General features: G+C 40.4%; 1 protein-coding gene across 1 annotated transcript in view; it reads right to left on the bottom strand.

Annotated features, from left to right (window-relative positions):
• Positions 1-9252, bottom strand: part of LOC146424381 (uncharacterized) — a 231435-nt gene that overhangs the window by 60332 nt on the left and 161851 nt on the right. The window lies entirely within an intron of this gene.

The raw sequence follows: 9252 nt of genomic DNA, 5'->3' as shown, positions 1-9252 counted from the left end.
CCGCCCCGGAGTTCGGGGAAGGGCGAGACTGCGGGAGAGGGCAGGGCCCCGAGGGAGCGCAGGTGCTGTCAGCAGGTCGGCGAAGCAAAACAGGAGATGCAGTCCAGATTGTCGGTGCTCCAAGAAGGGTTTATTAGGGTAAGGGGTCAGGGGAGTTGGAGGGGTCTCGGGGCATCGACAAAATGGCCCCGAGCCCTTCTGCACAACAATTTTTATAGGGGGAGGGGAAAGGGAAGGAGGAGATTTGGAGAGCAAATGAGGAAAGGGGGATTTTTGAGCGACAAATTATATAACCAAACAAATAACAATACCATAAAAAGAAAACCAACCAAATAACTGCTTAAACATGAACAAAGAAGAACATTCTGGAATCATATCCATATAGGGAACCAGGGGAGGGGGAGAGGAGTGGCTGTCACCTTGTCAAGCCTGGGTGCCTTCCAACTGGCCTGGAGAGCAGGGGGTCCTGGGAGTGTACCAAGCCCAGGATCCATCCCCATCTCTCTCCCAGGGGGTTGGGGCACCCAGGTGAGCCATGGACACTGCGACACCCAGCAGACTATCAGCTAACTCTTTTAAGACAATGGATACTCTTTCTGACAATCCTGATGTTGCTTTTTGCAGACAGAAACAGAAGACCCTTAAAAGTGGACTTTCTGCTTTGGGATTTAGACTCAGATAAAAATCCACATTTTACAATTATTAAAACCAAGCCAGGTAGAGCTGTTTTCAAAAATGTGTTAGTATGTTTCTCCTCCATTGTCTGATGGGAGCAGAAGTGTATAGGGAAATGTATAGTTCTGCACATTCCAGAGGATTTTCTGAGTTTTTTTTTTTTACACTAGCTCCAACAGAGCAAACAGCTGTCAGCAGCTGGAGAGCATTACATGATCTTCTGAATATTTCTTCCCATTTAGTTCCTGCAGGAAGGATCCTTTTCATCCAGTCAGAGATGTGAAGCAAAAGCAGGGAAAGAGGAGGATGAAATAAGGAGGTTCACTTCAAAAGTGAAAATCTTACTAGTTTTTTCAATATTAAGGAAAGGTCAGTTTTCTGGTAATTACTATGCAAATCTTCAAAATCAACATTCTGTGTAATATCTCTGTGGGCAAAAAAGAATAACAAGAACCCTGCAATCTAAAAGCACTTAATTTAAAAGTCAATTAATTAGTCTGATGGCAAGAAGTAAAAACTCTCCCAGTTTCACCTGTGTTCAGAGGTTATTTTTACTGGCTAGTTAAAGTGCCAGTAGATAAATATTGGCTTCTGGTGGAGGCCTTAAACCAAGTGCTACTAACTGCAGTGTAATTGTGGACAAGGAGGTTATCTGACACTCATTGATGAAGCTTCCCCAAGTAACCATTTAAGTGGGTTGTTTTTTCCCACTAATTTCCCCTCAGTTGGGTTCTTTATTACATAGGTATATGGATGACTATGTAGATAGAGTCTCCTTGTTTTTTAGTTTCCAGGTATAATTTTCTTATGTGCCAGGTGGTTTAGAGACAAAGACATTAGGAGTTTCTCCATCTTGCCTTTTCACCTCTGTTGGTTATGCCTAGAGTCAGCATTCAGTCTGCCCCACTCCTAAAGGGGAAATACAATTCTTCCATTCTTCATTTATGTCATCCTTACACATAACTTTGAATATAGGAATTAATGTGTATGAACTTTCGCTGAAGCACTGCATCCTTGAATCTCAGGGAAGTTCTTTCCCTGCCTGTGACCTCCAAAGCTTTGTTTAAAACTCATAGTACTCATGATTAGCTGCATTTTTCTACAAAGGGACAAAGCAATTCTCATAACTACTTCACACTGAGTGCCTTATGCTACCAAGGGGCAGCAGAGTTACCATTTCATCTCTAGGTATCCAGCAGTGCCTTTCCAACTGTGCCGCCCAACTGTATAATTTAAGCAAGCAAATATGTATCTATAAGAAAAATTCCAGGTATTATTGTGAAGTTAATAGAACCTTGTGTTCTCACTTTCCTTCTGATATTGATTTTCTGCCTAGACAGAAAAAAATCCACAACCTTCTACACACAGATAAACCCCTTTCTGGGATTATGTCAAGAAAATCCTTGCAAAAGTCTATTATCCATGCAAATTAACAAATTCCAGTTTTTGCAAATGAGCTTTGATTTTGAATATCCATAAATCCTGGCACCTAACGAGTTACATCTCAAGATCATGATCCTTTGTATTTAAAAAGCCATGACAGTCAGCTGAAGCCTGTAGTGGCTCCATGCATGTAGAGAGGCACCCAGCCATGATGATCTTCTGTAAAAGGTGGGAGAATTTTCACCATAATGCACGAAGTCCTCTTTGCACATCCTTGTTTGTGTGGGCTGGGCCCCCTTCTGCCCTGTTTTGCTGACACAAGGTCTCTCCTGTCCATGTCAGCCTGAGCTCTTTGCTCATCAGTCCAGGTCACAACTTCCTCTCTTGATGCTTGTGAGAAATACTCTCTTGCTGATAAATTTGAAAGAGGACAAAGTTATCAAAGCAAAACTTATTTATGGATATAAACAAGGCACCTGAGTCAGGCACATCTCAGTGAAGAGCCACACCTCTCTCTAAAATGCACAAACTTTTATGCCCTTCCTCAGTCAGTGGGGTCCCTGTCCCTTTTTCCCATTGGCCGGGTACTCAGGAACTCACATTCCTTCCAATCCCTTACTGCAATCCTTCCTCCTCATCTCCCTTCCCCTCCCCTTTCTATCCCTCTAAGTAACAGGCAATGGTTAACTCCCCTTTTCCTCCTGCCCACGCTCAAGGGGCCTTGTCTCCTGCTAGCAACATCTTTGCCTGCCTATGTGACATAAGTATACACTTTTATGGCTGAAACAATGGCTGAAGCAAAACATTATTTTGTCTCTCACATGGTGGATTGTCATCTCTGCCCTTGCTGTTTCTAGTTCAAAGCTCTTCTCACCACATTGCCCAGACTTGACAGACATGAGAAGCTGTTTTGTCACACTCAGTCATGTCGGACCAATTACCCATGCTTCGTCTTCAAAATGGCCCAGTCGTCCTAAAGATGAAGCTCTAATTGAGACCAGCTGCAACAGTAGTTGTTGACCTGTGTGATCTATCCATTCCTCCTCAAGCTTCTCCTTTCACTGAAAAGTGGCACCACTGGGCCATGGTGCCACTGGTTCCTGCTGCCAGAGCCACACACTCATTCATGCTCTGCTCCAGGTCTCCCCTGTTGTAGGGAATAGGTAAAAAGCAAGGAATGTTTCTCCATTGCCTGTTAGAAGATTAAGCTTTGAAAGTTTAAGTGTTGAACTGCCTCTAACAAAAACTTCACAAGCTGCTTTATGTTAGAGAATGAGGCACCCTGTTCTATGTTACTAGAAGAGCTTGTAGTTGATACATCAGGAGAGAAAGTAATAAACTTTTGAAACACCAGGCAAACTTCTCCTGGGTACCAACGAAATGTCCAATTAACTTCAAGGGACCATATAAAGTCATGATGGATGTGGCCAACTTTCCCCCATGTCTAAAAACTGCACAAAGTGCTGGGGTCCTTGCTGTCTCTTTCACTGTCCTGGCTGCTCCTACCTGGCTGCTCATGCCCACCCCTACACTCTGCTGATCTGGCTGCCTGGCTCTGCTCCTGTGTGAGATTGCTGGCCAGCTCTTGGAGGGACTTTACCGGGGAAAGACTGATTGCACCTGACAGAGATCTTCTCTGTGCACTCTATAAGCCAGTGCTGGACCCCTGGTAAGCCCTTTTCTGTGTTGTTAATTATTATTAGAATTTTCCTATTTTTCTATTTCCTTTTTCTATTTTCTCCTTCATGAAAAAATAAGTGAGTTATTGCTTTGGATCCCAACATCTATCCTCATTTGTGTTTTAATCTCACTTTAAGGTATGTCTAGAACCTAAATCCTTTCCCCAGTTATAAATCAAAGCAAAACTTGCCTCTCCTCACCGCAAGGGATTGGAACATCTGGCCATATGACTGGTGCTCAAATTGGCCAAGAACTAGAGAAGCCTTGTCAGCCTCCCCAGAGAACCCCTGCGATGCACCACATATCCTTAATCCTGACCCAGGCCAGGCAGGGTAGCAGAGGGGACCTCTGGCCCTCTGCAGGGAGTTCTGCTGTCACTTGCCACCTTGCCTAGATGCTCTTGGGGAGACTCAGGGGCTGCCAGATGGGGCGATATCCTAACCCATCATCTGCTGTCAGGGCACTGAATCTTTTTCATAGGTACAGATCTGCAGGTGGGACAGAACACTGGCAGAATTGACAGCTAGCCTGCCTCAGCTCACAGACACTGACCATATTACAAACAGCTCATACCAGTGAGAATCTTAGTGTGGACAACCACTCATACCCATGAGAATCTTAGTATGGACAGAAGCAAGAGGCAAAACAACGAGCAAAACAAGGAATTCGCACCTGTGAGAGGGAGGCTGTTTTCTGCCAAAGATGTGTGCTAGGAACAACTGACCAATAGTATTGTAAAATAACAAGTTAGGAGCCAATGGCCATGTGGTGCGAATGTTAGAAAAGAGTATAAAAGGGACCAATAAACTTAGCTTCTACCTTCCTTTCTGCTTGGCCTGGAGTTGTGTCTTTGCATGTTGTGCCCGTCTCGAACAGCAACAGAACACCCTCCTGTGTCCAACAGAACACAGTCTCTGCCTCCTTCATTTCTCACACCTCTGTACATGCACAGATTCTACCTGTGCCCTCAAGTGCAACAGTGGTTCAGGCTGACACAGACAGGTTGACACATTCTTATTGCGATCAGGACAAATGATTATACAAGGTCAGGCACAGGTTAACAAGACTCACAAGACTGCTCTGGACTGTAATTAAGATCAGTGGATTGCTGGAAATACTGTCCTTTGCTCTTGTTTGTTTTCCCCTTGTTCATGCCCCCTAAGGGTTCAGCAATTCTATCTTGGTGTTATCCAAACACAAGATGAAAGTTTAATTTCCTTTTATCTATCAGCTGTAACATTAATTCTAAAGGTCTTTTCTTAGATTCTATGATGCTTTGCTTTTCTGTTCTTACCCTTCTTTCTGATGCTGTAAACTTTACCTGAAATAGTAATTTCAGTCAATTAAGTATGTCAGAAATAGCCATGATTATCCCCTTATGTATGTAGTGTAGTTATTATTTTAGGATCTGATTGTTCTTTCAGTGGGAAAACAAAACAGGACTCACTTTAGAGTCTGGAAAGACTTGAAACTAATTGTACCAACCATCTAGTTCTCCAAGTTTTAGTTTTGGGATTCATTGCAAGAAGGTTGCTACATTCTGGAGCTCAAAATACAGCTAACATATTTCACACCTGAATTAGGTTTGAGAGAAATACACAGACATAGGAAGCACAAAAATGATACAAAGAATCTTATGATTAATCCTTACATATATAACGCTAATAAATAGTTGAACATTAACAGTGCTCTGGGAAAATAAGTCAAACGTATTAAAAGCTTTTAGGGTGCTGTATTCTTTGACATTCCTGATCACTGCTAGCAAGTTTAGAGAAATCAGTATTTTTCACATCTGACTGGTCATGCAGACATTTGTAAGTAGATTTCTTTTAACCATTAAGGCATTAATCTTTCACAGTCATGCAGTCTTAAAGAATAGACTGTGTGGAAAATTTCAAAGTGTCAGAGGTTTATATCCAAAAAGGAGACAGAGGAAGTCCAGTAAATTAATTCGAATAAAGGAAGAGGCCATGGGGCATTTCCCCTGGGGTTTCTCAAATTGCTGGGGGACACAGCCCCTTTTTATCCCAAGTTCCCAGACACATCACGCTCTTTATCTGTCCATTGGCCGAGGTACTTTGGACTTCTGGAATCACTTACCCTCTGCCCCCCTCTAATACACACCTCCTTCTTTTTTCTTTTATAAGAAAACACTATTCATAATTTTATTAAGTCTTTGCTCTTTTTCTCTAAGTTCAGGAACTTAACACAGCATTGGCTGAACAGCAGTCCATGTCAATTAGTAACATTTCTAGAACTCATAGTTTCTTCTGTTACTTCCCTATCTATAAGTTCCTGGCCCTATCTATGGGCAGGGTTCACACTGTCTGTTTGTAAAGACACATGAATCTCATTCCTTTCAAAACCATGCACTGAATTTTCCAAGGGAAGAATTTCAGCAGCCCACTTCTGAAAGCACAGTTGGAAGTGCAGCTCCTTCCAGTGACTCAAACTGCTCATCTGAATATCTGATAAGAGAAGGAATATGCCCCTCCCCCTTATCTTCCAATAAAGGTTAAAAATGGAACTCTAATTATGTGTCTCTTATCATATGAGAAGACTGAATAGCAAAGGAGAATGGAAAGAAAATCCTGTCACAAAGACTGTAATTTAAAGTGAATTTACAAGACAGAATGAAACTGAGCTCAGTAAATAAGCATCTTGTACTTCAAACAGTACTTTCTGATTAGAAAATAATGCAGTACTTCCTGCTCACTCATAAAAACCTCTTCAATTTTTGCTTTCAAAAATCATGTTAAAAGGGAAACCCAAGAGCAGCTGGTATCTAAAAAGTGTAAATAACAAAGTGCTCAGGAGAATTGGAAGTTACAAGAATATACAGTAGCTGCCATAGGTCTGTCCCTGGGTGACACATATGCAAGGAAGACATAATAATGAAGAAGAAATTACGATAATCCATCAGGACCTGTCATTTCAGGCATGTTCCACTTAACTGAATTCAGTAAGTACCATAATTTGTCCTGTCTGTTAAGTTTTACTGGAGAGACAGAACAATTGTTTTTTATGTAATACAGAATATTTGGTGCAAATAGTAAATAGTACCTTCACTATCTCATTAAAATTATTAATTGAAAAGCTAGAAGGTAACAACCTTTCCACCTGGTAAGATTGGTTTACCTAAACCACCTGGTACTGTGGCAGACTTTTACCGCTGGGTGGAAGATCTGGAGTAACCATGAAAATACTGGAGTTGGCACAAAAATGTGACTAACTCATGATCGTACACTGAATATTGATATAAGAAAATAAATACTAAGTTTATTTCATGCAGTCTCTGCTGTGTGCGCTCATCAGGTACTCACACTAGTAGATGAAGTGGGCTCCTCTAGAAAAAGTAGTTTGGGACCCTGTCATTAAAACTGCATTATAGGAATTGCAGGGAGGGGTTTAAATTAAGGGTCAAAATGCAAGCTTAGTTCTGTAATCTCCTAATTTTTAAGTGATTTGTTTTGGAATTATGTCAAATCATCCTTAAATTTATGAGGAAAAAAGAACTGAAAATACTGTAATCTACAAATATTCTTGCCTCAGCTTTGAATTTTACAGTATATTTATTGAAAACAATGATTTTGTAAAGAAATTAGAGGCTGTCCCTCCATCTATTTATTCAGCATGTTATTACTACAAACCCGTCTATTAAGTCTTTAGGTTATGAATGGAAAACTCACTTGACTCATAGTTAATATAAGCAAATTTTAAATTATTAATGGCATTGTCTTTTGTTGTTATTATGAAAATACAGGTTGTGGTTCTAATAGTAAGGTCTGTTTTGAGTTTTGTGTTTAATAATGTTGTATTGTCTGTATAAGAATATTTTTTGCACCAAATGATGAATGTTATGAGTACAGATGAAATGTTCAAAAATTTTAAAGCAAATTGGACAGTCTGCAAATAAACCAGTGTTGTAAGAGACATCACATTGTCTTGTTTTCAGTACTGTCACTTGAAAAAATACAACCTCCTTTAACTTCATACTTTATCCCATTGTGACAAGATTAGTTTTTTCCCCACTTGCAGTCGTGTTTATGGAGTTTCTCTGGAATTCTGAAAATGCAGAAGGGTAGTCATCTATGACTGTCTGACGCTATGTCCTTGAAGAATATGTCCTTTGCAGAGGTAACAGCTACAAGAGATACACATCCTTGGGATACTGTCATAATTGACAATCCTATCGTTTTCAGATAATGATCATGTATACTTGTTGTAGTATGCTGGTCATATTCCTGTTTGAGAGTAAATATTATTCATCTTATGAAGAATTCAATGAATTAAAACAAAATGAGGAAGGCTGCACTGTCAAAGGTAACATATCAAATGGAAGCTGTATTTTCAAAACTTGTCCAGAACGTGCTGGAAGATGATCTGTTGTGGTAGCTCACCAGACATCTCTCTTCAGTCACTAGCTAGAGACATTTGAAAGAAAGAATGCAGTTTTAAAACACTAAACTAGAGAATGCTGTACTTTGTGTGCTTTTTCTTTTTCATTAAAGCTCATGGGCTATTATGTCTTTTCTGTGCATATTTCCCTCCAGCACTATTGTTAATGAATAACTCCAACCAAACTCTTCAGATGTATTTACTTGGTATTTGACATGACTTATTGAACCCTTAGGATCTTGGGAAGTAATTCTCCAGCTCTGTTTACTTTCATGACAAGAAAAAGAGTGAGTTAGACCTTACCCTTCCAGATTTTATAATTTCGCTAGAGTTCCATGATGTGGAATTACAATTCTGTATTCTAGATCTTTCAAAACTGACCTCCTGCTTATTATATTCTGGATAGAGAATTCTCCTGCAGACTTCATTACAGGAAGAATGTCATCAACCTTCCCAAGTCAGCTTAGTTAAAATTTAAACTACAAAGGTGTCTCTCATATTAACAACTTCTTTGCAAGCAGTGCCAAAAAGAGATGGAGCAGTTAGTTCCAGCAAAAACACTAAAGGGCATTTAAGGCTGTGGACCTGTAACAACTTTATTATGGATACTTGGTGCCATGGTAACTGTATGTGTTGCTCAGTCATCGACTACATTTCACAGTTCCAAGACAGAAAAAGAGTGATGACCTGGTATGCTTACAAAAATCAGAGGTTTGAAGTTCTCTGTGCTCCTCAGTGATTAAAAGGAATGTCAAAGTATCATTTGATCAATACACTACAAGTAGTCACTTATCAATGCTATAATTAGGGAAAACCAAATCCAGTTGCTAATTTTAAGTGATGAGTGAGATCACTTTCCAAATGCTCCAGTTAGTTTAGCAAATACTAACTCTTGCAAAAAAATGCAGTGGAGGTCTAAGAGTACTGGAGTAATAAAAGCTGATTACCTTTCTCTCATCAGTGTCACCTGATTTTCTGCCATGATTTCTGGATGTTAGTTTTCAGACTGTGGTGGTTTAGCTTAGCCCAGAACATCGGCAAGGTATCTTTGACATCTAAGAGAGATTTGGACCCCTCACAGGGTGTTGTAGTAGGCCTGAGGAAGTGTCTGAGGGG

This window comes from Lichenostomus cassidix, chromosome Z (assembly GCF_008360975.1).
Source record: "Lichenostomus cassidix isolate B80296 chromosome Z, HeHo_3.0, whole genome shotgun sequence".
Lineage (NCBI taxonomy): Eukaryota > Metazoa > Chordata > Aves > Passeriformes > Meliphagidae > Lichenostomus > Lichenostomus cassidix.
The sequence above is the reverse complement of the archived record's forward strand: the minus strand, read 5'-3'. Positions and strand labels throughout refer to the sequence as shown.